The 26,277-nt window shown below is 46.6% G+C and overlaps 1 long non-coding RNA gene across 1 annotated transcript in view; it reads left to right on the top strand.

Moving 5' to 3' along the window:
• The first annotated feature begins 780 nt into the window (after positions 1-780).
• The window catches only part of LOC118497989, a 199,733-nt gene continuing 174,236 nt past the window's right edge, over positions 781-26,277 (top strand). Inside the window, exons 1-2 of the long non-coding RNA XR_004900517.1 lie at positions 781-863; positions 2,866-3,000. This is a non-coding gene — a long non-coding RNA (uncharacterized LOC118497989). The remainder of the gene's footprint in view (positions 864-2,865; positions 3,001-26,277) is intronic.

Consider the following 26,277-nt stretch of genomic DNA (forward strand, 5'->3'; position numbering starts at 1 on the left):
GCCAGTGGTCAGAGGTGAGGGAGAGAGGATTCCTTCATCAGCTGGGAGTCCATATAATTGAGTTGAAGTCACTTTCAACATTATGATTCTATTGTTTCCTGTGGTCTCAATGCATGAAAATTATCATTCCTCCCCGCCCCCCTCTTATCTTTTTTTTTTTTTTTTTGCTGCCAGAGAGACTGAGACACTGAATTTAATTGACTTGCATGCCATCCTGCATTCTGTATGAAGGGGCTGAGCATGCTCCCCCATCTGTGCGATAGACCTTAGGGGGAATTCCGATTCTGGATGAGGTCTTGTGTCTCTCTGATCTCTAGTCTATTTATTGATCCAAAATTGGGGAAAAAATCTAGCAAACACAGGCCAAGCTGTCTGCACCACTTCCCTGCTCTTCTCTCTCTTTACACTCTCTGAGGGAAGTAGCTTGAACATCGAACTCACTCCTGTCTTTATTCCCCTCCTGCGTCCCCCCTTACAACCTGCAGGATTACTGGGATACAGAGATCAGTCTTGAGAGTCACCAGGCCCCGTGTGAATGGGGTGCTTAGCCGGAGCGCTGCAGAGTTGAGATTCCCAATAACGGAATCTCTGCCAACAGTGCCAGCTCCTGCAGACCGCACACTTGCCCCTCTTTCAAGGAGGCCTGGATCAGAACCCGGGCCACAGGGAGGAAGGGCGACGGGAGACAGGAAGGGCTGAAGAAAAGAAAGCATTTCCTCTTTTATTTTTAAAGCCGGTTCTATTCTGGGAATTTATTTACTTTTTTTGTTTGGCTCTAGGGGCTAAAGGGCTCCCAGTAATGGAAACTGGAGGTCGCCGATTTATGGCTCTTCCTCTGGACTCTCCGGGCCATTTGTTTGGTGGTGAGTACCAGCTTCCGCAGCCTTTCTCAGCCAGGACCTCAGCTTTATCCAGCCATTAAGAGCTCCCTCTCTCCAGGGAAAACTGGGAAAACTCAGCTGGGCTGTGGCCAGTGCCAGGCCCTGCCAGTCAGAGGCTCAACCTTGTTCCCTTTCTCTGGCACTCCAATCACATCCAATTCTCTGTATAGTATCGTCGCCCATTCCTCTCCTTTGGAAGACCTATTGCAGGGGACTGTCTACATCCATTTGTGCAATTATTTGATTAATGTCTGTGCCCCGACAGATACTGCTCTGTGAAGATAGCGGCAATACCTAACTTGTCACTGGCCCACATCTAATGTCCCGTGTAGTGCTGATACAGGGAGGGTACTCAATAAATATTAGCAACTGAATATATGAATGTATTGTTCACATCAGGGTGGAGGTCATGAAAAGGGTGCTCGATCCATCCTGCCCCCTCTTGATCCATTTCCCTTTCTTCTCCCCACACCTTGAGCACAACAACGGTTTCCTCGGAGTGACAACCTTATATCCCAGTGGGGCATCGGGACCAGGAGTTTGAGAAACGGCTAGGAAGTCAATACCGTTGACTGCATTGCCGCTTGCCGGCTGCTCCATGGAGCCTGCTGGGCACCTAGAGGTGAGTCCTCCCACACACCTTGTGTCTTCAATCCCCCACATGGCTTTATGGTTTGGATGAGAGCCCTGACATTGTCCAGTCAGGAGAATTCATCTAAAGTACAAACGTCTGCGTTCTCAGTAAAAAGAAAGAAAGATCGTCCCATGGGGCAGAAGTCAACTTCAGCAGCAACTGTCCACACAGGAAGGGCCAGTGACTGTCAGGTCAGCCTGTTGCCCATTTACGTGATCTCTGAGTGTATTGTAGTTCAAGGTCCTTGCTGTAGCCGACGGTAGGTTACCGATAGGCTTGCTTTTTCCTCTCCTTTCCCTCTTGTCTATCATATACTCTAAGAGACCAAATGCAGTATTTAAACACTAGCAAAGAACAATCTGACCTTGTAAGTAGCAATACTCTCCTCTATAGGCTGTGGCCGACCACAGCAAGCCCATAAAATCAACTATCTCTACTGCCCACTTAACCTTTTTAATTTGGATGGGCCTGGGGTAAAACAAAACTGTGAGCTTATGGGCAGAGTCTCTACAGAAAGTGGAGCAATTGCTCTATCTGTATAGCAATTGCTTTTATCTGGAGAATGGGAGTGAAAATTCTTAGGAGGATGGACAGCCAAAATGGCACGGCACGAAGGCCATGCACACGAATTTTTTATGGCCTGACTTCTCCCGGGAACTTAAGTAAATTCCCCGAGCGCATGACCTTCCATTGGACATAATACAAAGGGTCGTTCCTTGCTTGATTCTCATACTTACAGGGGGAAAAAAAAAGGAAGTCCAGATGAGAGTTAAAAATAGGGCATGTGAATTGAATGCAACTTTCTCTGGGATCATAAGTCTGGTGAGAGGAAATAGAGAAGGAAGAAAAAATAGACACCATATTAAATGAGCTTCCTGGAAGAATGTTATTTGCTCACAAATATTTATCCAGAGACTCAGACTAATTCCTCATTAACAAAGTGTCCTGGAATGTAGGTGGAATCCATCCTAACATCCTTGAAGGAAACCTGAGAGCTAACTCAGAAAAATCCCAGGCTCAGGGACATATTTTTCCTGTTCTGTACATCTTTCCCAGTTACCCTTCTCCCTTGTCATTAAGTATTTTTTTCCTAATATCTAGAACACCTACACGTAATGCTCCCACCTTCCTGGAAGTCGGAATTTTATTTTGCATCATAGGGCTGAGTTAGAAAAGAATACCCACACCGTTTCCAAATTGCGGGGGAAAGGGGCCCCTTTTGCTTTGCAAATATGATTCACTTATGATAAACAAAGATCGTGTTCGGCAGTTTGGTCTGGGGCAAGGGCTGGATCTAAACTTCCCACTGTGCCTCGGAAGCATTATTTCAATCAGGAAATTATGTCGCAGGTGGAGACATGTCCCTGGGAAAGAAAGCATCTGCTTCCCCACAAATGTCATCAGTAAAAGAGAGGGGTAAGCCATGTGACCCAGGAATTGGAGTGTGTCCATATCAGATCCGCATTTCAGTTGGAAAAACAGTAAGTTACTCTTAATTATTCTTATGTGCTCTGCAACAACCTTTGCTTAGCTGCACCAGGGCCCGGAAAGAGAGAGACATGAGAAACTGGCGAAGGCTTCAGAAAAGGATCGGTTCTGAGTTCTGCCGCAAACTCCAAATGCCACTTCCTGGTTCAGAAGCAAGAGGCTTGGGGAAAATAAGTTTAAGCTCATAAAAACACTCAAAGGGCATGCTGGTCATCAAACAGCTCTGAGCAAACTGCATTTGCAAATGAATCCAAAAACATGTGGATTCAATTTTCCCTGAAATGCCCAGAGGTTAAAAAATTAAGGGGGGAATGTTTGGCAGAAAGAGCCTGGGGTTTGGCTATGTGCACAAGTTTCTGCAAAATAAATTGATTGTTTTGCCAGAGAGAAAATATTACCTGGTCCCCCTTCTCCATCACATCTCTAACTTAATTACCAACGGCCCCCTTTCTCATTGTGCCTGCAAAGTGGACCTAAGCGTTGAGCTCCTTGGAAAGAAAGCAAGCCTTTCGTTGCCAGGGTGGCCTTGTGCGTCACCGACCCAGGACCTCAGGACTGTCACGGGCTTCGACTCAGGGGCACGGTGGCAAGGAAACCATCTGCTGGCTGCAAAGTTCTTTCTCCTCCGCCGGTTGCTTCCCATCTGCCTCCACTCACCCAGTTTGGGCCCTCTTCTCCTTCCGCCAGCCCACCAAACAATACCTTTTTTTAATGACCAAATAAACACAGGCAAATGTGGAACTGCTTTAGAGCAAATCCAAACTGTTTTAAAAGATCGTGAAAATAGAGTGGGTGGGGGGGGGAACTGTATCTGTGAGAAAGCAGCGATTAGCCTTAAAACAATGAGAGGCCAACGGTGCAGAGCCCCATTACGAGATGATGTGGTGCGGAGTCTGTAAGTGGCTGTTCCTGGTCTCTGAGGTAGCAGGGTTGCCACGTGGTCCCATTGTTGCCATGGCAATAATCTGTAATTGTGCAGAAAATCCACAGAACTCGTGAGCAACTCCTTAGTGGATTGGGCTGAAAGCAAATCAAACCCGTGAAAGCCCCAAACTGATGTGGTTACAGACGTGTGTTGGCCAAGCCGGTGCAGTCGAAGCTGACCTGGTTTTACAATTTCCTCTCCCAGCCCCGATCTAGCTGTGGTGAACTCCCTCCTCGTGTATCCTTCTCACCCTTGCGTGTTTATACCTGGTGAGGGGCATAAATCCTAGTCAGCCAGGCACATGCTTTAGCTCCCTCCTTAGAATTCTGAGCACACAGTTTGCAATCTACAGGATTGGAACTGAGGCTTTTTCAGCTGCCGGAACTCCTAAACCCTCGACTAAGGACCAAGGCCTATTTGTACGCATAGGTGTAAAAACCATTAGAGTGTCCACAGGGCCAGGTGGGCGTTTTTCCCCCAACAAAGGCACCAGGGACACCCCGGGCAGGAGATGAGTGCAGCGAAGATGTGTTGTTCCTGGGGTAGCTTGGCAACACAGCACACACACATGCACAGCACACCCATCTGAAGACGTGCCAGCACTCTCCTTTAAGGCTAGCTAATGCAAACCATGCCCGAAGCGTGGCTGGGAAGTGGAAAGTAGGTAGCGCTTCTCTCTCCTGTACTAGACACTGTGTGACGTTTATGCGTGTATCAGCCATCAGCCCCACGTGGTGGAGGGCGTGGGTGAGTGTGGGGGCCCCTGGCAGGACGTGGAGCAGAAGGAGGCGCCAGACACGGCGCTCTCATGTCCCAGACTTCGGTGAGCATCCCATGGGAAGGCAGCTTCCGAACAGATCCCATGAGAACATCTGGGCTGAAGACGCTCACGCCAGGCCTTACACCCAGACTCGCTGGTAGTAATGCTTCATTTTTTCTCTCATTTATTTATCCTTTCATAAACCACAAATATGATTTGCTTTCCTTTTCCAAGTTTTCCTGCTGGGAGCAGGCAAAGGATGGTGTCGAATAAACATCACGCTGTGCACTAGGGTGCTTTTTCTGGATACCCGCTCACTTGGGGTTACTCAGCTGCAGGCAACAGAAACTCGCTTTGCTTAACTTAAGCAGAAAGGAATGTAACACAGGAGAGTGGAGGACTCACGATGTGGGCAAACGCTTGAGAATCAGATGGGAATCTGACAACTTAGGGGGCTAGGTAGCAGGGGGAAAATGAACTATGATTTATAGTTTGCTACTAGAATATTTAGCTCCAACTATTTTTTTTTCTGTCATTTTTCTCAAGAATCAAAGTCTTGGAAACAAGAGTCCCAGTGGCCTAATTTAGACGATGAGCCCCGTTCTCTCTTGGGGGAGGGGGTGGTGGGCATGAAAGGGAAAGAAGGATATGGGCAGCCCGTAGAGTCTCATCAAGATCCCACAGAGTCGGGGGAGAGAATGTCTCAGGACAAAAATGAAAGTGCGCCTGTGGAAGGAAGGAGGTTGGGTGTCACGATGGCCAGGGTGCTTGTTTGGTGAGGAGAGGAGCCACTAGCACACGTCCAGCAGTATATCTTGGAAGAAGGTTGAACAGTCGACGTGTCAATCAGCCGTCTTACACTAGCAAAGGTGTGCTAAGGGAAATTGGAAGAGAAAGGTAGGTAGACAGAGAATGAGTGAGACGGAGTCTAGAAAACACTGTGTGTGGCGTCCTCTCCCGGGAAGAATATAAAGAAAAGACAACGTGCTGGTCTGCCACCAGCCTTGCTAATGGGGCAGACTTCCTGCTAGTCCCAGCTCCCGCTTAATGTCCACTTCCCAGCACGCCTGACTGTGGGTTGAAGTGGACCGATCAGCAGACTGCTCAATTACAAGCCCATCTTCTCCCCGTGGTGCCACTAATTAAAACGGGCACCACGTTGGTGCGCCCACACTCCGTGGAGCCACACCTTCCCAAAGCTGAATCTGTCACAACAATTAGCCCTTGTCAGTGCAGTTCAGCCTCCTTTTCCCTTCTTCCAACCCCGTTCCTGTTTGGTATGAATTCATCTCTGGCAAACTTTTCCTCAAGAGTATTGATCCCCCCACCCCCCGCCATACCCGTAGCTCTGAGACAGAAGCATGAGGCCGGAGTTTGAAATGCAACCTTAAGATGAAGGTATGTGGAAATCCCCGTATTCTGGAATGCTCTGACCTTTCGTCCTGCCAAGCACCACTTACTTTCTCCTAAAATCAGGTTGTGAAGGGTATTCCTACACGCACTTAATTTTTAAGAGGAGAGAGAGAGAGAAGAAAAAGACACGGCTCAGTACCAGTCCACTCGCAGGAGAGCAGTTCTTCTGGCGCCCGGGCCCAACTGCAGCCGACGGTGCGTTCCGCTGTCAGAGCACCCCTGTGTGGCAGGGCGCTGCTTCCCGGTGGGTGCGAGGGTGGACGGAGAGAGGAGGTGTCGAGAAGCACCGTGGTGACAGGTAGCAGAACGGAACTGGGGCTTGTTACACAATCCCATGCCTGTCCTGTACTCTTCTCAATGCCAAGTCCATGGCTTCCTGACCAGAGAGGGGAACTTCCGTAGACCGCTCAAGGTCCAGTTCAAGTCTCCATTAGTATTAAAATCGATATCCTTGGCTCGAGGCAAGACAACACTTCTGGCTTCCTTCCAGAGCGACTGCCAATTAGCCTCCAGCAGGAAGCTCCCTGCCCACTCGCCTCTTAATGTCCCCTCTCCCTTGCACAGAGGCAACTCCAGATGCCCTTGCCTTTTGATACAAACTTTCCCTTTTAGCACTTGTTTTTTCCCCAAAAGAAAATCCTGAGTTTCTCTATCGTAATATTTTTTAAAACCATGGTACACATTTAAGAATTTCTAAGGAAGTCGTTTTGCACCCAATGGTAGAGGGTCAGACCAACATCAGAGTCAATGCAGAAATCTGCTGTCGCAAATGAGAATAGAACATGATGAAATGTTCTATAAAACACAATGGATAAGTGTTGTGACTCTAGAGTCAGAATGTCTTTGGTTTCAGTTTTGAAATTCCTAGTTACTTCGTCTTGTTGGGTCTCAGTTTCCAAATCTGTAAAATGGAAAGAGTAGTAATGTCTCCCTCAAATGGTTATTGGGAGGATTTGGTGAAATAATGCAGAGGAAGCCCCGGGCTTCTTATTTGTTGTATAGAAAGTACTCAATTCTCATTGTGAACTACTATTAGCTGTTGGCGTTGTGTGCGGGACTCCTGAGCCTGTGACCCTCAGATTGGTGGGGACCCCTCTGCCATGCTGACAGCGCACGGGACTCCTGTTCCCATGATCTGCGTGTCCCCATCCTACCCAGCTCTCATTGCCCTTTTGTTCCCACTCCTCCCATCTTTGATATGGTCATGTCTTCTGTCCCGTGTCTCCTGCCTTGGGCAAACTGTCCGTGATGGGGTCTGGGAAGCTGCAGGTGATCCTTTCAGTCCCCCTTACCGAGTTTCTTTATCCAGGTACCTGTGGGTGACAAAAATAGAGTAGGACACACACTAGACCACAGTCATCCTATTAAACATCCACAGACAGACACGTGCTGTTGAAGCTCACAGTCAGTGACTGTCCACTTGTAGTATTCCTCGATGGGACATCCCGGCAGTGGAGACCACTCCGTAAATTCCAGGTGTCGTGGACTGGTTTAGGTTGGGCTGTCAAACTGATGTCAGCCACACTCAGGCCAGTTCAGAGACGGGGGGATGGAGTCCACCAGCGGGCATTTTCCTCGAACCTACCGCCTTTCTGGCAGCCCGCACTCCGAGCAGGGAACAGGGACTCAAGGCTAACAAAGACTTTAAAAGGCAGCACAGATGATGTCGGGGAGATGGTGGGTGGAGAGCAGGAAATAGCAGGGCTAGCTCTTACACAGGCTCAGGTTGCTCACTGTCGTATACAATAAATCTGCTGAAAATGTTAAGGCAATTAAATAAAAATAAAGGGAATACAAATGTGGAAAAAAGCTATTGTAATCGGATATTCCAGAACTCGAGACCCAGGCATAATGTTTTTATAATAGCATATAGAAGAGTGTTCTATTCAATAACATAACAAGGATTAAGTAATTGAACAACATTGTTTCAAAATATTTTCTGGGTTGGATCTTGTGTCCCAGCATCTCAGACACACACAGTTCTAGTTAAGGGAATCTGCAGCGTTAGGACAATGAGCTCCAGCCCACAGAACATCTGGCTGCAACCACCGTTCCCAGTCTCTTGTTTTTATAAGCAATAAATGCGGAGGGCCAGGTTAGAGTTTTTGGGTCGTTTGATTTACTTGATGCACAGAGCATTTTGGCCACTTCTTGTTGCCGGTAGTCAGCAGAACCTGACTTCAGTCCCTAGCAGTGGAAATGGTTCCGTTCTTTTCGTTTTAGTCCCCTAAGTATTTTTTAGGTTTCTGGTGCCTACACAATTAAGTGTGATGGGTTGTGACTCAGTCATTTACAAAAAATATTTATTGAGAACCAACCATGAGGCAAGTTCCCTGTTCTCACAGATTTACAGTCCAGCGGGGGAGGCAGATATTAGACAACTCCTCACCTAAACGGTTATTTGATTACAGTCGTGAAGAATGACTCAGGGGAGAAGAATGAGGTGTTACAAGGGGATGGCTTCCCGGGTCTGGAAGTTTGGCAAGGCTTCTCTGAGAAAAGCAGTATTTAAGACATTCACAGCAGTGGCCAGCTTGGTGAAAAGAAATGAAAAGAAAAGAAAAGAAAAGAAAAGAAAGAAAAGGGAAGGGAAGGGAAGGGAAGGGAAGGGAAGGGAAGGGAAGGGAAGGGAAGGGAAGGGAAGGGAAGGGAAGGGAAGGGAAGGGAAGGGAAGGGAAGGGAAGGGAAGGGAAGGGAAGGGAAAGAGAAGAGACTGGAGGGGAGAGAGGGATTCTAGAGACAGACCAGTACGTGCAGAGGCCTGGAGCCGGAAGGAACGCACATGCTGAGGAAGCCCAGGGAGGCCAGAGCATGGCTGCTATAGGGATGCGGGGTCAGCGGGGGCGGCAGGGTCCCCCTAAGGGCAAAGGTTGGGGGGTACCCTAGATCTTGTTCTCAAAAACACCATCTAACAGAGAAGCAACTACCTCTCAAAAGTAAATTTTGTTGATTAGGCTCCCCCCAAATATTTATCTAATGTATAATGACTCCTTGTGATTTGTTTCCGCTACTGGCAAAAGACAAAAAGAAACAGTTCCAGGCATGTCCTACTTATGGTGGGTTGGTACAGAGCAAAACGCATGTTTGTTATCAATGTTTCCCGAGTTTCAGCCATTGTGTCTTATTATGAGGATTTGGCTCGTGAGCATGAGGGGGCTGAGAGGCCCTCAGCTCTGCAGGGGGAAGTCTGCGGATGCAGGACAGCCACGTGCAGAGCTCGCCTCAGCAAAGGCCTGAGAGCTGGCAGAGCCGCAGGTGTAAGGTCCGGCCTGAAAGCAGGCAGGTCCCAGGCCCGGGAAGCGTTGCGGTCTGAGCCCTGAGGCTGGAAGGACAGGTGTTCCAGCTCAGACAGTCAGGCAAGAGAGGTGCCCTCACACTCAGCACTTTTTCTTCTGTTTTGGCCTGCAACTGATGGGGTGGGGCCCACCTGCACTAGGGAGGGCAATCTGCTTTACTAAATGCACCAGTTCAAACATAATCTGACCCAGAAACACCCTCGCAGACCCGCTAATGTTTGACCGACCATCTGGGCACCCTGTGGCCCAGCCAAGTCGACACATACAATTCACTGTTATACAACCCTGACTGATCTTTGCCACACTCAGGCAGCATCCATGTCCTAGTTTATGTCGTGCTCTTTTTTCTTAAACACATTTTCCAGTTGTAAGTGGAACGCGACCATGGAACAGGAAATGAGATGTCCGTGTTGCTGCCATAAACGGAAGGCATGCTGAAATAAATAGAGCGATGACAAAACAGCGTTCTCGCACACGTGACCGTGACTCTGGTCTACCAGAGTTCTTCTACCGCGGCCTCCTCTTCATTATGTAAAATGGGAGCTTAGCGAGAGTTAGAGTAAAAAGGTAAGTGAGCACTGAACTGAGATGTGGCCTTGACACTGTTGACGGGCGTCAAAGAGAACTGAAAAGGCAGTGTCCTTCTCACTGTTCAGTACAGTGCACTCACGTCCTGTCCGCGTGCCCCATAAAAACACCCACACATCGCCGGCGGCACTGGGCCCGCACTTGGAGATACAAAGCTGTTTTCTAGGTACATGTAAGCCGGAAGCGTCCAGCCTTAATTCGCTGAAGGCAGGCAGACCAGTCCTTGCACGGCAGTGGGTGCGTACCTCACTTTCTGGAAATGCAGTGGACACTGATACGTTAGACAGTGTTCCTCAAAGACAAGCATTCTTCCAGACCAGTATCTCAGAGACCTTTTATCTGGACCAGGCCTTGGCTCAGGTGACCTTGAGGCTGCGCTGACCAGCCAGAGAGAGGGCCTTGACATAGGGCTGGGCAGGCGGGGTGGTGTTGTGGAATCTGGGGAACCCAGGGTGGGGGTGACCACTTAAAGAGTTCCAGTGTGACCCGACAGCAGTCACAGGGAGACCGCGGCGAGTCTTCCACAGCAGTGACCAGTGTTCAGTGGGCAGAAGCTCTTGCATTGGTTGATGCTGGCATTTTCCTCATAGTCGCCAGCCTGCCATTGGCACCAGCACAGCCAGGCTGTTGGGAGCAGGGTCTGGGGATCAAGGGTATCTTCTCTGCTCTGGGAAGGGCTTGTGGGAGCCAAGGAAGAGCCAGGTCCCAGAGGAAATGGTCGATTAGGCTGTGATTTGATCAGAGCCTGAGGCTCTAGGAGAGCGAAGAGAAGGATTCAGTCAGGGGATCTGCCGGCATGTGGCCACCAGGAGTGAGCTGGGAGGTGTACAACTGTTGCAGGAAGACACCAGTGCGGAGGAGACTGACCGGGCATCACTTCCTACAACCACAGCACAACTAGTCCGGGCCAGTGGTTCTTCAAGTGCCATCCCCAGGTCAGCCAGCAATTGTCAGAAGCACGAGTTCTCTGGCCCCACCGCTCCCACAAACTCTAGGGGTGGGGCTCAGCAAGCTGTGTCTTAATGAGCCTTCCAGATGCTTCTAGTGCTAGTGCATGCTGAAGTTTGAGAACCACTGGTCTGGGGAAGGGGTGAGTTCGAGCGTGCATAGCTAGGGGACAACAAGGCTGTTCCCCTGGTAAGGACATGCAGGTGTCAGGACACAGGTCAGGACATTGTCCGGCTTCTGTTTGGACTTCTCTTCTCTTGGTGGTGGCTGCTCCCGCCCTCGCAGTCACCTTCTCTGCCTGGCTGCCCTCTGAGCACACAGATAAACATCACATCCCAGTGGGTAGTGAGGACTCTCACTCCTCATTGTTAGCTTTTTAATCTCAGTTGTTTTTTTAAGTAGAGACTTCCAGGGGAATTTGAATACATTTCCTAACTTATCTGAGGAGGTGGAAAATTTTATAAACAGCTCCTTATGCTGTCTTTGTTTGTTTTGTTTTAATGCAAGGGCTCCTCTGCATTACCCATGCCTAAGAAGAGGGTCAGTGCCGGCGGCGTTTGGGGAGGACAGCCTGCCACCCAACCCACTGTACAGATTTGGAGGCATTCTGGTGAACAGGGGTGATTTTGCAGCAAAGATCCCTGCGGAGGGCGGCAGCATAGGAGGTCAGTGGAGAGGTCCTGTGGCACAGCCTGTGGATCCAGACAGACCCGGGTTTGAATCTTGGCTCTGCTCCCTCCCTGTTCACTGTTAAATCTAACAGAGATCACCTAACCTCTCCGTGCCTCGGTTTGCTGATGGCAATACAACAACTTTATGAAGTTATTGGTAGGGTTTAAAGAGGTAATGTATGCATGTAAAATGCCGAGCTTAAATTAGTTGCTCGGTAAATAGATGTGATGCACTTGTATTATATTCCCTAATCTCTTTCCCGTGTTTCTTGAGATCCAAAGCACAGTAGTTTACTGAGGACAATCTGAAAGATAACAGCGGATGTTCACCGAGTTCTGAGCAGTTAGAAGACTTGACTGCATGCGACCAAAACCGGACTCAAACCAGTGCCAGTGTTAGGAAACTCTGTTATCTCGTGTAACAGGAAACCCAGAGAGAGGAGCGGATCGCAGCAGTGAAGCAACCAGGGGCTCAGCTCCATTTCTCTATGACGTTCTTGGGTCTGACCTACTCTGTATCTCAGCTCTCTCCCAAGACGGGCATCCTTCATGGTCACGAGATAGCTGCTGGCAACGGCCGACGTTGCATGCCTCCTTGCTTGCATCCAGTGCTCTCAACTGGGGGGGGGGGGGGGGTCGTACCAGCTTCCTCTGAGTTCCTTGGGCTGAGTTTAGATGGAAGGATGAGGAGCTAGCAACACAGAAAAGGAGAGCCAGATACATTGACTGCAGTTTCCTATATCCCAGGAACTGTGCTAAGCATTTTACATTTATTTTCCTATTCGATAGTCACAACCACCCTAGGAGATTGCTCTTTTTTATAGATAGGGAAGAAGAAATCCTGACAGGTTAAATCACTAACTTGCTCTGTAACACTCACAAGGCTGACAGAACCAGAAGGCGGACTCAAGCCCAAGAGACCCGGGGCCACACTCCTCACCTCGCTGTCCCCCAGGGGGCTGGCCTCTCTGGGCGGGGCTCACACTCCGGCCTCACCACGCAGGGTGTCCAGGATCCTGGCACTCGCCCAGGGAGGTGGACTCATTTTTACCCCATGCTGAGGAATAATGGGAACATTCTGGAAAGAACTTGAGCTCAGCTCTCAGGTTTCCACAGTTATTTGTCTGTTGTTACCAAACACTAAAGACTTTAAAAATTCACTGTGGTCATATAGGCAGGAAAAATGACCTCATGCTTGCGACCACAAATCCAAAATGCTCTGGAATCTGTAAGACGAACTGCATTTTAATTAGAAGAGAGAAAGAGCAATGAAGACGTTTCTTGGACGTTTTTTCAAGCCCTCCCTTGGCTCGCCTTCAGGCCAAGATGTGACAAGTGCCCTAAATCTGATAACAAACACACACTTCTGAAATCATTGTTAGCTTTCCTGAGAAGAGAAAAAAAATCACATTAGTTTTCTGTTACCAGTCAGAGTTCAAGAATGTATAGCCTTGAAACACAGCACGCGAGAACCCAGGGAATCATCCTCCATTAAATATTAAAAAGCAAAAATGGAGCTCTCAACGTACTCTGCTCTCTGCTTAGAAGGTGTTTTATCATGTCGGGTCCTTGGAACTTTGAACCAAGCGATATTAAAAAGGCTTCCCTAAAATCTGGCCACTGGTTACTGTCCATGCATCATTCTCGACCACGGGGGGTCAGACCGCCCAGCGACGGAGCAGAGCCGCAATGCGGTGTCAGGGAGCTGCTGCCTTCTCTGCTTTGGAAACAGCAACTGTCGGCCTCGGGCGCAGCAGCCGCTGCATCAAAGGGTGGTGGCGGGAAAAGGAGCGGGGAGAACATTCCCACGTTATGAGGCGCACTTTCCTGAGGCCCTTGGGTGTCACGGTATCTCATTCAGCACTCTCCACAAGCCAGTGTGACATCAGTCCCGTTTGCTAGATGAGCACACTGAGGCCTGGAGAAGTTAGTAACGGTACATAAGGTAGCATGACTTCACTTGCAAGCAGAAGGATTTGCAACTGAGGATGGTGGAAGCAAGGACCAGCAAACCCTTTCTGTAAAACGCCAGATGCTAAATATTTTAAACTCTTTAGGCCATAAGGCCTCTGTCAGAATCACTTAACCATTATAGAATGAACACATCCAGAGATAACAGAGATAATGCTCCAGTAAAAGATGTGGCTGTGTTCCAATGAGACTTTATTTATAAAAATAGACATGGGGCTGGAGTTGGCCTTTGGGAATAGTTTGTTGAAACCTGGCTTCCAGCAGAGCTTCCCGAGCTCTCGGCAACAAATAACCAGCTAAGTTTTCCTCCAATTTGCAGCATCTCGTGGACCGATACTTCTGTAAAATGCAATAAAATTAGCGAACCTTGAACAGAAGTTCAAAATGTTCTTTATTAGATTCGACAGACATAAAAGGGACTCCATCACACTGCTATGAAAATTCGTGAACACCCTCAACTTCTGGTCCTAAGAAGGACCAATAAGAAACAGTCCATGGAATGACACCATTCTATGGTCGACACATGGCATAGCCACACTTTAAGGATTAGGATGTTTATTATTTCACCTAGCAATAAATGCAGACAGAGACAGGACCCAGGTTTTTTCTCCTTCTCAATTTTTGGTCCTCAGTTTTTATCTGTCCTCCTGGGTCCGGGTGCTCACGGTCCCTCCCCACTGTGCCCTCACACGACAGTGTCCAAAGCAGGAAGGAAGAAGGGGAGGCAAAGAAGGCTTTCTACTTGGGCTACTGTCTCTTTTGTTAAACAAAATACACTTGCCCTGAGCAGCAATCTGCTCCTGTGTTTCACTCGCTATGGATCACATAACTCATGCCTATACCATCTACTAGGAAAGGGGAATAGGGATCCCAGAGGTGACTTAGCCCAATTGTGAGTTTTGCCCCTCAGACTGGATCCAGAGCCACCTGATCAAAATTAGGATTTGGTGAGCCCAGGAGGATGCCAGCTCCATGCTTAATCTTAATAGCAAGGGCCTGTGGTCCTGTTCAGTTCATCTCCTAAGCGGTGCTCCTTCTATCCAAGTACTCTGTCCCAGTGAAGGAATTCTCCTTCCCTTATGGTTCTAGCTTTAGGATATGTATACATTTAATCATGTATGTGGAGCTTTAAAAATACAGTGGCTTCCACGCGTTTTATAAAAACTGAATGTCAATGCTCACCTGCCTGTGCCAAGATCATGTCAGAAGGTGGAATTGAAGAGTACAGATGATGCTTCAGATTATACAGAGAAAGGAAGAAACTTTGGAACTTTGGCCTAGGGTTTCTGACACTCTTCAGTGAGTTTGTTCCAAGGTATCTGACCATTTTTTCCTGCACTGATCCATCGGTAGCATCTAAACAATAGGCAGCCCATCCAGGAAAAAGGTCAACACAGGCGATTGGTGGTGTGAATTGACTGGCTGTGTCAACAGGAATGACTCCCCCCACCTTTTTCTATTATGTTGATTTGGACAGTCTTATGTAGGGTGACCAGCTTGCCTGAATTACCTGAGGCTGTGGGACTTCTTGAAATACAGGACTTTCATTTTTAGAAGTAGGATATTTTAATGATGTTAATCTTCCTATCTGTGAACACAGTATGTGCTTCCACTTATTTGTGTCTTCCTCAATTTCTTTCTTCAGTGGCCTTTAATTTTCTGAGTGCAGGTCCTTTACATTTTTGGTTAAATTTATCCCTAGGTTCTTTCTTTCTTTCTTTCTTTCTTTCTTTCTTTCTTTCTTTCTTTCTTTCTTTCTTTCTTTCTTTCTTTCCTTCCTTCTCTCTCCCTTTCTTTCTTTCTCTCTTTCTTTCTTTCTCTCTTTCTTTCTGCAGTAGTAAATGGGATTGTTATCTTAATTTTTCTTTCTGATAATTCATTATCAGTGTGTAAAAATGCCACTGATTTCTGAATTTTAATTTTGTATCCTGCTACTTTACCAAATTCATGTATCAGTTCTAGTAGTTTTCTGGTGGAGTCTTTAGGGTTCTCTAGGTATAGAATCATGTTATCTGTGAATAATGACAGATTTATGTCATCTTTTTTCATTTGGATGCCTTTTATTTCTTCTTATCTGATTGCTGTGGCTAGGACTTACAATACTATGTTGAATGAGAGTAGTGAAACCAAACATCCCTGTATTGTTCCCAATCTTAAGGGGAACGCTTTTAGTTTCTGCCCATTGGGTATGATGTTGGCTGTGGCTTTGTCATATATGGCCTTTATGATGTTGAGGTATGAGCCCTCTGTTCCTAGTTTGCTGAAAGATTTATCACAAGTGAGTTCTGGATTTTATTGAATGCTTCTTCTGCATCTATTGATATGATCATGTGATTTTTTATCCTTTATTTTGTGTATGTGATGTATCACATTTACTGGTTCACAAATAATCGTACCAATCTTGCATCCCCGGAATAAATCCCATTTGATCACAGTGTGTGATCTTTTTAATGTATTGTTGGATCTAGTTTGCTAATACTTTGTTGAGGATTTTAGCATCTGTGTTCATCAGGGATATTGGCCTGTAATTTTCTTTCTTTGTAGTGCCTTTACCTGGTTTTGGAATTAGGATAATGCTGGCCTGGTACAATGATCTTGGAAGTCTTCCCTCCTCTTAGACTTTTTGGAAGAGTTTGAGAAGGATAGGTGTTAGTTCCCTTGAAATCTGCATAGGGTTTTATTAACCAATGTCACCCCAATAAATTCAATATTTTAAAAAGTCAGATCAATAAACCTCATAGCAAAAAAAATCCATCCCCAACCCCTACCTTTCCCTATTTTTGCTTTCCACTCTCAAAAGTAATCCCTTTAGATACTTCTAACTGATTTTTAAATATTTTCTACCACATTAATAAATACTAATTAATGGAACTATTTCTTGATTTTGTTTCAAAATTAAACATTGTCTTTTCAAAAAATAAAAAAAATTAAAAATTAAAAATAGCAAAACCAGGACTGTCCCAGTTTTCAATTTTAAAACAGAAGTCGTTCCAGGAAAGTGGGACAAGTTGGCCACCCTCGTTTCTGGCCTCCGTCTCCTGTCAAAATGTGCTTTTGTGTATTTTTTGGCATACTCATTTCACAGGCCCCTACTTTTCCTGGAAAATTAATAAACAATGTGTCTAGCTTTGTCTTGTGAATGACTTTTTTTTCACAATTAAAACATCTAAATTAAGGGAAACACAGATACATCTTAGAAATTCCGTGTTTCTTCCAGAGCGGAGGATTTCCTTGGGAAATTTTTAGAACTGTTTTTCCTTGATTGTGAAGGGAGGCCTGCAGGAAGACCCTGTACATTTTTAGTTCCTCTTCTTTTCTAGCTGCTGCTGAGCTCGGCCAGGCACGTGGCAGCAGGTCTCAGAAACCACCGCTGAGCTGAATGTATTTAAAGACATTTCGGCCTCTTTCCTGGGTATTCACTGCTGATCATGGACTGTCTCTTAGAAATCGCCTGGGGCCCTTTAAAAAATAAAAAGAAATTAAAAATTCCTGGGCCCTTCACTACGCCTGTACTGGGAGGTGGGGCTAGGGAATGGCTTTGGGGCCCGGGGACCTTTGCTTTTCACGAAGTTCCCAGGGGTATGCCTGACGCGCCACCAGCTTCAGAAGCACCTGGCTAGAACATGTCAGTCAACCTGTCTGAGTGACAACTAAAATTGTAATTGCACGGTGACAGAAGAGAATCTCACAAAATTGCGAAATTGCTCATCTCTGCCTATCTTCCTTTTCCTTCTTTTCTGCCTTTCCTCCTCCCTTTCTTTTTTCTCCAGTAGCAGAGGTGCCTGTGAACGTTGGGAGCAGTTTTAGGAAATGCTGTGCAGTGAAATTTAGAGACCTTCGAAGTGCATTAAATATGCCTTCTAAAATTCAGACACTTCATGTGTGTAGGGGCATGGGGCTCGAACAAAAGCTTGGAGGAAAGAGATATCTGGGTTTTTCCCTAGTGAGGGGCCCCCTAGGTTGCAGTATCCTTCCACTGTCTTCATCTCCCCCTTCTTCTTCTCCTGCTTCTCCGCACCCACCTGAGAGTCGGTGGGCCGAGGGAGACTTGATTGACATCACTCATTTTAGGCCACCAGTCTGTCTGCCGAGCCCAGCAACCGAGATGAACATTAGCGACGATTCACAGCCTCGCTTTCTGTAATGTGACAAAAGTGAGTCCCACAGCAGTTAAGGTTCTCGTTAAGGCCGCGTTAACTGCTCAGACTGATTCTATTTTTTAAGCCACCAGAATAGTTAATACAATGTGTGGGACAACATGATTTCCATTGGGGCACAATCAAAAAGGAAGCTTCTCTCCGCACTTTCTTTAATCTCTCTCCTCGCATCAACCTGAAGCAGAGCACAGGTCCCCCGGGGCCCCTGCTCATCAGCCCTGCCTCCTACAAAAGGGGGATTTTGCCTAGACAGCTCCGAAGAGTTCCCGATTCAAAGGTAAAACAATTAGTACACATTAATCATCACAAGGATGGTACTAAAAGCGTAATCCTCTTAGAACTGCAACAAATTAAACTGAAAGTAGCACTATGAAATCAAGCAGAACAGGACCACACAGGCAAGGAAGAGAGAGGACACGGCTTGGAAGCCCAAATCTGGTGGCCACCGAAGACCCCAAGCGTCCCCCGTCTTTGGTCTTGGCCCAGAAGTCTGCCTTCCCTCCCCAGTTGCCTGGGACGACCAAAGGCTCTCCATGCTGAGGCCAGGCGGCCCTCGCCTCCCCAGCAGCTCAGTGGACATCTGGGGGTCCGATGGGTTTTCTGAGGGTGCAAAGTCACCCCCAAAGCCTGGGACCAGCCCACCAAGGATTTCTCCGGGAAGAAAGAAAAGCAATCCTTTCCTGCAAAAGGAAAATCTTTGTTCAGATTTCCAAATGAGACCAGCCCTGGGCCAAAGATTGTTTTAGATGAGGAATGCATGCTTCCTTCACACCCCGCCCGACAGCCCCTTCCTCCTTTCCTCTTCTCTGCGCTTCAGCCTGTGAGGTGAGAGCTGTCTGGGGAGAAAAGCCGCGTAATGCAATAACTAATGGTGCTGGCACACTCTGTAACAGCTGGAAGGCATGCGGCCCGACAGGAAAGACACGGTATTACTTACAGCCCGTTGTAGATGTGCTTGGAATCCAGACTGGGCTGCAAAGGTGTCTTTCCTCCTTCTCTCTAGTTGCCCTTCAAGGCCACCTGGTGTTTTCCTTTGATCTCCTTCGTTCCCTCTGTCTTTTTACACCCTCCTGGGTTCCCAGCCATATCCCGGTGTCCCTTGTCTTAGGGACAGTCCCATTTCAGATCAGTATCTTTCTTCTTCGAGCCAACATGGCTCTTTTGCTCTGGATCTTCAGAGCACCATAGGAACAACGGGGCACCAACGAAATAATGAACTTCTCTCTTACCCCTCATTGCACAACCAGTGCACTAGTATGTGGGAAGAGCTCCTTCCCACCAAAAGGAGGGTCAAGGAATGACTAGCACAGAGAACGCTTCCTGCACCAAGCCGTGTGGAACTTGCTACTTCTCTGCACACTAAGAGAGGACATACATGAGAAGACAGTGCTTAAAGTCCAAAGTTACTGGTAGACTTTCACACCAGTGACGGGACCATTGGAGATGCATGTATCTTCTCAGGGCTCATATATCCCTGCTCAGAAAGTTAGAACCTCTTCCAGGTATACTCAGGTTTCTTACTAGAGAGAAAACCAATTTGCAAGTTCTGTTCCTTTCATTTGTTTTGAAGCTCATTCTACTAGTGAAATGTTCAGAATTTTTAATGGTCCATTTTTACTCTCACCTTTCCCCACATTCTTCTTCTCAGGATATCACCGCTGGAAGCAGATACCACGATGCTAGGAGTAAGGCCAAGGGCTCGTTGGCCCGAGCTGAGGCTGATGCTTGCAGACTCCCCAGGGTGCCTGAGCTCCATGCGGTGCGTCTGCCGGCCACGTCAGGGAGGTGTTTGGTTTACTCGCCCATGCCAGGGTTCAGGTCATGTGATGGTGAACTTTGTGCCATTTCCAAAATGGAAAATATTCAGCTTTTGATGAGATTATTAGGTCTCCTCCTGTCCGGGTCCAAGAAATGAAAACCAGATTTGCATGTATAAATAACCATCAAGTGGTGAAATGATTTATTTAGTCAAGTTACTGTTTTGGAAACCAAATCAATGTGTCATGTCAAGATCCAATCTGCCCTTCACTCACATGGCAAAGGAGACTTCTCCGGGGTCTACTAGAAAAAAAAAGTTGGAATCCTATTAATAGTTTACTCCTAGCACAGTTACAGTGGAATCCAGCTATGAGGATAAAAGCTTGAGATAATATTTCCGAGAACATCCTGATAGTAGCGTGTGCTATTTCTTATTGTATTCAAGACACCACATGAATAACTCTCCCCCTGAAGGAAAGGAAACAAAGCAAAGGGCAACATATTTTCCCACTGTGTAAATTTCCTTCCGCACGTAGCGATAGTTAGAACTGGAAGGCAAGTCCTATGGTCATTACATGTCAGGAGGCTGACATGCTGACAGCTTCAAAGGTGTGTTGAGCTACACTGTGCGTGCTCTTTTTGAAAAAGACAATAGGCATTGAAAATTAAACACTGCATCAAAGCCTTCCAACCCTACCGAGAACAAGTCTATGGGAAACTCACACCAAGATGCAGGGGTATTTCTGTGTAAATTACGTGGAGGTTTGGGTCTCTGGGAATTGCATTGTCTAGGATGCCCTGAAGATAGCTGTACGGCTGGGATCTGAGGGGCACGTCAAAGCTGGTGACTGCAGCCAGTGCAGAACCATCTGCAGCTAATTCTAGTCATTATCCCGGCACGAAACCAAGGCTTCTAGTTTGAATCGACTCTATTAATGCTCAGGGACCTCGCTGCGATGCCACCCAGTGTAAAGTGGGCTTAAATAGTGGGTGGTGCCGACCTGGAGCCCAGTTGTGAGGGAAGAGTGATGCACTGGACCGAATCCCACTCTGTTAAGGCTTCGTTTCTTTGAGCCTTAGTTTCTTCATTTGCAAAATGGGACCAGTAGTATCTAACCTGCAGGGGCATTGAGGGAATCAAGACACTGCATGTGAAGTTCTAGGCACCTGGCAGGGACTCAGTGAATAGTCCCATTTACATATGTGCATAATTATGTATGAATGTTTACTTATTTATTTACTACATCACCCGGTTAGTCTCTCTATAGCAGAGGCCATTAACCTGGGGTCTAAAGGTGTTTGGAACCTAAACCAGAATTATAAGTCTCATGCATCTGTACGTTTTCCTGAAGATGAGGGTTCATAACTTGCATACTATTCATAAATACTATTATAAATAATATAAACAATAGCTGTCATAGTATTCATAATTTCGTAAGGGGGTCTGTGATCAAAAGAGACATTAAGGTCACCACTTTCTGACTTGGCCTCAGCCGCGTGTTGACCCCACACCATGACACGATTAAGAAAAGTTTGTAGTTTGCGATTCTTTTCTTGCTACGGGTATGCTGTACCTCGTTGTCCTCTAAGCTGAAGTTCTGCGCATGTGCAGATACCCGGGTGTTCACATACATGTGCATGCTTGTGGGTTGAGGGAATGCTAGTTTTGTAATAAGCCACGAGTTTACTGAGAGAAGACAGGACAATTATGGGACCAGAGGAGTTGATGACAGAGGACACTTGGGGTGGAGCTGGGATGCTGTGGGCAGAACGCCAAGGGAGGAGGCAGAGGAGACGTGGAGAACGGGGCTGGGTGGAGCTGAGGGCCCAGTGGGTCTGAGTGCCTGGGGACTCAGCCGGCGCAGAACCCCGGTGGCCTCACGGGGGCTTGCTGCTAGGGAGTGTGACCAGCCACTGGCTGTGGAGATGGTCTGTGAGGGGTCAGCAGGAAAGAATGTGCGCTGCCATTGGAGGAGACACCATGGCACATTCTGGAACAGGGAAATAAGTGCCCAAGGGAGAGGAAAATTATACAGGTTGGATAAAGTAAGTGATAATCGAGCAGGTGAAAGACTCACAGAGATTTAGAAGCAAAAGAAAAATTCACAGACCTGTTGCTTCCCACTGCAGCTGGCTTTCCGTGGCTCAGGTGCTAGCAGTTGAACTTGCCGGAGGGTGCACAGTGACGAGGGAGGGTCCTGCACGTCACAGGGTAGGCCAGTCCTGTTATGCTGGTAGGGGACGCAGAGCAGAACTTGAGCTTAAAAATGAATGTGTGTGTGTATTCATACACACATATGCACATGTGTATACATTCCTACATATGTGTGTATGTGTATTATTCAAGTTCTTGACCAAACTTCTCGAGCTTCTCCCCTGCAGGATATAGCTGCGTGTGCATGTATACATGTTAAATTTAGCAGCAAACATGGGTTCATGTTTCCATTTCCTAGTCACTGTGCTAAGAGCTTTAAAGCTCATTCCAATTTAACTCTTAAAGCAAACCTATGAAATAGGCATTGTTCTTGGTTTTCATTTTACAGATGAAGAAACCAAGGCTTACTAACATGAAGTGATTTTCCAAAATCGCACTTAGAAAACTGTTAAGCTGGGATTTCAACTGAGACTGCAAAACCAGTTGGCACACTAATGATATTCCTGGGGAAGATGGAGTCAGTTTACAAAATGCTAGGGCGATGATTTCGGCAGAAGAAGATGAGCAAGAGACCCAGGTTTGAGGTTTGAGGCTGACTCTGAGTCTCATCGAACCACTTCATAATATTCCCCAGCGCGGATGTACGACATCCTAACCTCGTACCGCACTCTGCCGTGTTTTATTACTTCTCTGTACACCAGGCGATAGAACTCTAAACACAGAGGAGGGGTCAGCTTCAGAAAGGAGCATAAAACTACTGAGAGCCTTTTTATTTTTCTACACCAGTCCCATAGGTCCGCAAAAGTCAAGGGCTTGATATTTACCATGCGCTGGCTCTACACAAATAGAGATCCATGCCCAGAGGCCACAAAAACAGAAGAAAATGAAGTTCATCACCTTCCAGTAGTCCTGGTGATGAGGAGGGACATGTTGGAGCTGATGTCTGTTGGCTGCTGGTTAGTGCCTCCTGAGTAGTGTCAGGCTGGGGACCAGCAGGGAGGAAGGGTCTTTTCCGTTATGAGCTTGGAGAGGGTATTGACCTTCACAGATGTCTTGCAAAAGGAAGCCAGTATATTGCACATCTCTGAAGATTAGAATCTTGGCGGAGTTTCTCAAAGGTCACAGAGGCTTCCGAATGCCCGACAGTTCATCAGCTCCTGCCCACTTCTCTGCTTCCATCGTCGGCATCCCCTTTCTTCTCTCCAGTGCCGGCAGCTTGTCCCACCCTACATACGGGTTCTCTTTCTCCCTGTTTTCCACTCACTAATGAGAACTGCATTGGAACCATGTTAAGAGAGAGATTCAATGGCACCCACCTGGGAATACACAGCCAGATTTTTGCTGCCTGAACACAGCTGCTGGGCTAGTGGGGGCTTACTTTGAGAAACAGGGGCATTATAACACATTGATTTGGCTGGATGCCAGAAGCCGTAGGCATACAAAGTACTGTTCACCCCTCTGCTGAGGCTTTAAATATAGTCTGAGGGTATCGTAAAATTCAGAGAAAATTGGTGACAGATCGAATGCATAGTAGATGTGCATATTTTGTTTGTTTGTTTGTTTATGTGTTTCTTTCCTGAACAACAAGTATTCTCCATCATGCCTAGATAGAGAAAGCTTCTGGAAATTACTGTTACTCAAACTACCCATCATTTTCATCACCGTATTCCCAGCTCCTTAAACAGTGTCAGCCATACAGTTGGTACTCCATAAATACTTGTCGAAGAAGTGAATAGGTGGCTCAGTGTGCATCTGCATCTCTAACTAGATGCCTTGTGTCCATCTTTGAGCCCCTCGTCTAGAACACTGTAGCGTGCTTTCGGTCAGTCTGAACAACCGATGTGGGCTGTTTCTGTGCTTCCGGCGTAGCTGGGCTGCGGCGAGCTCTGTGTCATAAAGAAGAGCAGCCCAAGGCTCAGGTTGCCCTTGGGAAGCACACGAGGGCAGTGGGTGCTAGGAGGGAGTGCTCCTTCAGGTCCCAGCATTACCTTGGCTGACAGTACTGTCTCCTGGTTCATCAGGATCTCCTCCCCTCCTAACCCTCCTCCCCAACGTAATGTCTGCTGTGTGATGAAATCCTATCCACCTACCCACACCCACCATTCACCCCAGGAAATATTTCCATTTGGACAGGAAGGTTACCTGCACAGGGCTTTGGTCCAAGGGAGAGGTCCTAATAGTGGGAGCTTAAGAGAATAGCACGAGTCAACAGAGGAGATATTTTCTGTTTTTACTTAAATCATCTTTTGAGTTTGCTTACATTCCACCATCTTGGCATTGACCTGTTCTACCTCCACAAAGAGAGTCATTTCCTCAGTCACTGTGGTGACAGTTCCTTTACTGGAGGAAGAAGAGACTCAGAGAAGGAACCAGATCAGCCCAATTCAAAGAAAAAAACTCTTCAAGAGCCCCTAAAAACCTCCCCACCCACCTCCCCTCCACCACCATTCCGAATCAGTATTCTTAGTAGCTTGACTTGAGGAGAATTCCGCCTCTCATAATTTTTTATGAGGAAAAGCAATCCCACTTGGGGGGGAAAAAGGCAGTGCAGCTAGCATATTTGAAGATTATATTTTATTTGTTGATTTTTAAAAACATACATTTTAAACAGAATTTCTGTTGAAGTTAAGTTTATGTGGCACCAGCCCTTGGAGAAAACGTGACGGCGAACGCAGAGGGTCGATGGGTGAGGTTCCCCACGTGCAGGATGGCAGCCGGGGAGGAAGGAGCTCGGCTCATGGCCTGTACTGCTCCTCTGAGTGGTGCTTGTGTCTAGAGCTCTGCCCGTTTCCCTTTGTCCATGTGATGCTGATGGCCTCGCCCGTGGCTCTGAAAGGAGATCCGGACCAAGAGTCAGGAGCTCGGGTTTAAGCCTGGCTCTGCCTCAGACTTTCCCAGGGGCCTTAGGCAAATCAATTAATTTTTCTGAACTTTAGCTTCCTTTGAAAAAAAAGATATAGCTTATAAAATAAAAGCTCTGGAGCTTGAAAGTCTTGGACTCCAGCTACACAACCCTGAGAAACTCATTTAACATCCTTTAATGAAGGGGTGATGATGACAGCTCCTATCTCACAAGTTTGCGTATTAAGAGACATAATCTCTGCATTCCTGCCTCGAGGTCGGCTGGAACAGGGAATGGCAGGCACAGCTTCCATTCTGAAACCAGGAAAAAGGGATGAATTACAAAACCCCACTTTTGAAAACAAAGAGCTGTAGAAGCCACAGGAACTAGACTTTTAAAAAGATTCCAGAAAAGGAACATCCCTTTGTAGGAAATATTATCACCCTAGTAGTTTTTTTTTTTAACTAGAGGCATTTGTAAATTCTAGAATTAGCCTAAGGATTGGACTTAAACCCAACTGAGGGACTTTATGGAGGAGAGATAAATCAGCAGAGGTTTTGGCAATCAAGAGCTGACATGATAAACTGGGAAACAGAGGATCCCCAGATGCAAGGGAAACTTAATGAATTCTAGGAGTATGTGGGAGACTAGGGGCTGGGTGAGAAAGGAAAAGTGAAAACTCCCACACTCTTGCAGGGAGTTTTTTTTTTTTTTTTTGTAATCAGTTGTCATAGTTTCTCTGGGACTCAGAGGGCTCCCAGGATGTGAATCTTTAAGTTCTAAAACCAAGAGAGTTTCAGGCAAACTAAAATGACTTGGTCACCATTGGTATTTAGGAGAAAAATTTACACTGGAAGGAGGGAGTCTATAGAAAATAGGCAACCAATCTCTTGCTCAAGACATTTGCTAAATATTTAACTTGCATAAGATGTGAAGCTAAAGAACCAGATTTAAAATATGCAAAGGGGTTACACTTTCAGAATTTAAAACATTGAGACATGAAATTTCCCCCAAATCTAGGAAGACATGCCTGAGGAACGAAAGCTGGAATAAGTCTTACCGAAACAACACCCCAAGCGCAGCTGAACTAACCCCTGATAGAATCATAGTGCTCAGCTTCTTACTCTCTCCGTCGCACAGAGGAAAAGTAGAACTCTTGCTGGTAGAGAATGTTGTATGGAGACTCTGTGCTTCTTTTATTTCAATTTTCAGCACAGAATAAAAATGACTAGACAGAAGAGGCAAAGAAAGTGAGCAACAATCAAGAAAAAAAAAACAGCCACTAGAAACAGACCTGGAGATATCCAGGTATTGAAGTTTGCAGATAAGTTTAAACTAAATATAAGTAATATGCTAAGAAAAATAAGGGGGAAATGGTCAAAATAGAGGAAAATATTAAAAATATTAGAGATTCAACCAGGAATTATAGTGTGTATAATGAATCAAATAGACATCCTAGAACTGCAAAGCAATACACAGATAAGAATCTGGGCCTAGCGGTAGACTTAGCAGTCCCGAAGACTGGTGAATGGACACTCTCCAAATGGAAGCATAAAGGGAAAGAAGAATGGAAAAGACAAAAGCCGTATGGAAACTATCAAAAAGGGTAACACACAATAGAGTTCCAAAAGGATAGAAAACAGTGAGGCAGAAGCAACTATTTAAATAGATAATGGCCAGTAACTCTCAAAATTGCTGACAATTATTAACCCACAGATTCAGGAAGCTCAGTAAACTTCAAGTAGGATAAAAACAAAGCAGACCACATAGGCACATCTTATTTAAGCTGT

This window comes from Phyllostomus discolor, chromosome 13 (assembly GCF_004126475.2).
Source record: "Phyllostomus discolor isolate MPI-MPIP mPhyDis1 chromosome 13, mPhyDis1.pri.v3, whole genome shotgun sequence".
Lineage (NCBI taxonomy): Eukaryota > Metazoa > Chordata > Mammalia > Chiroptera > Phyllostomidae > Phyllostomus > Phyllostomus discolor.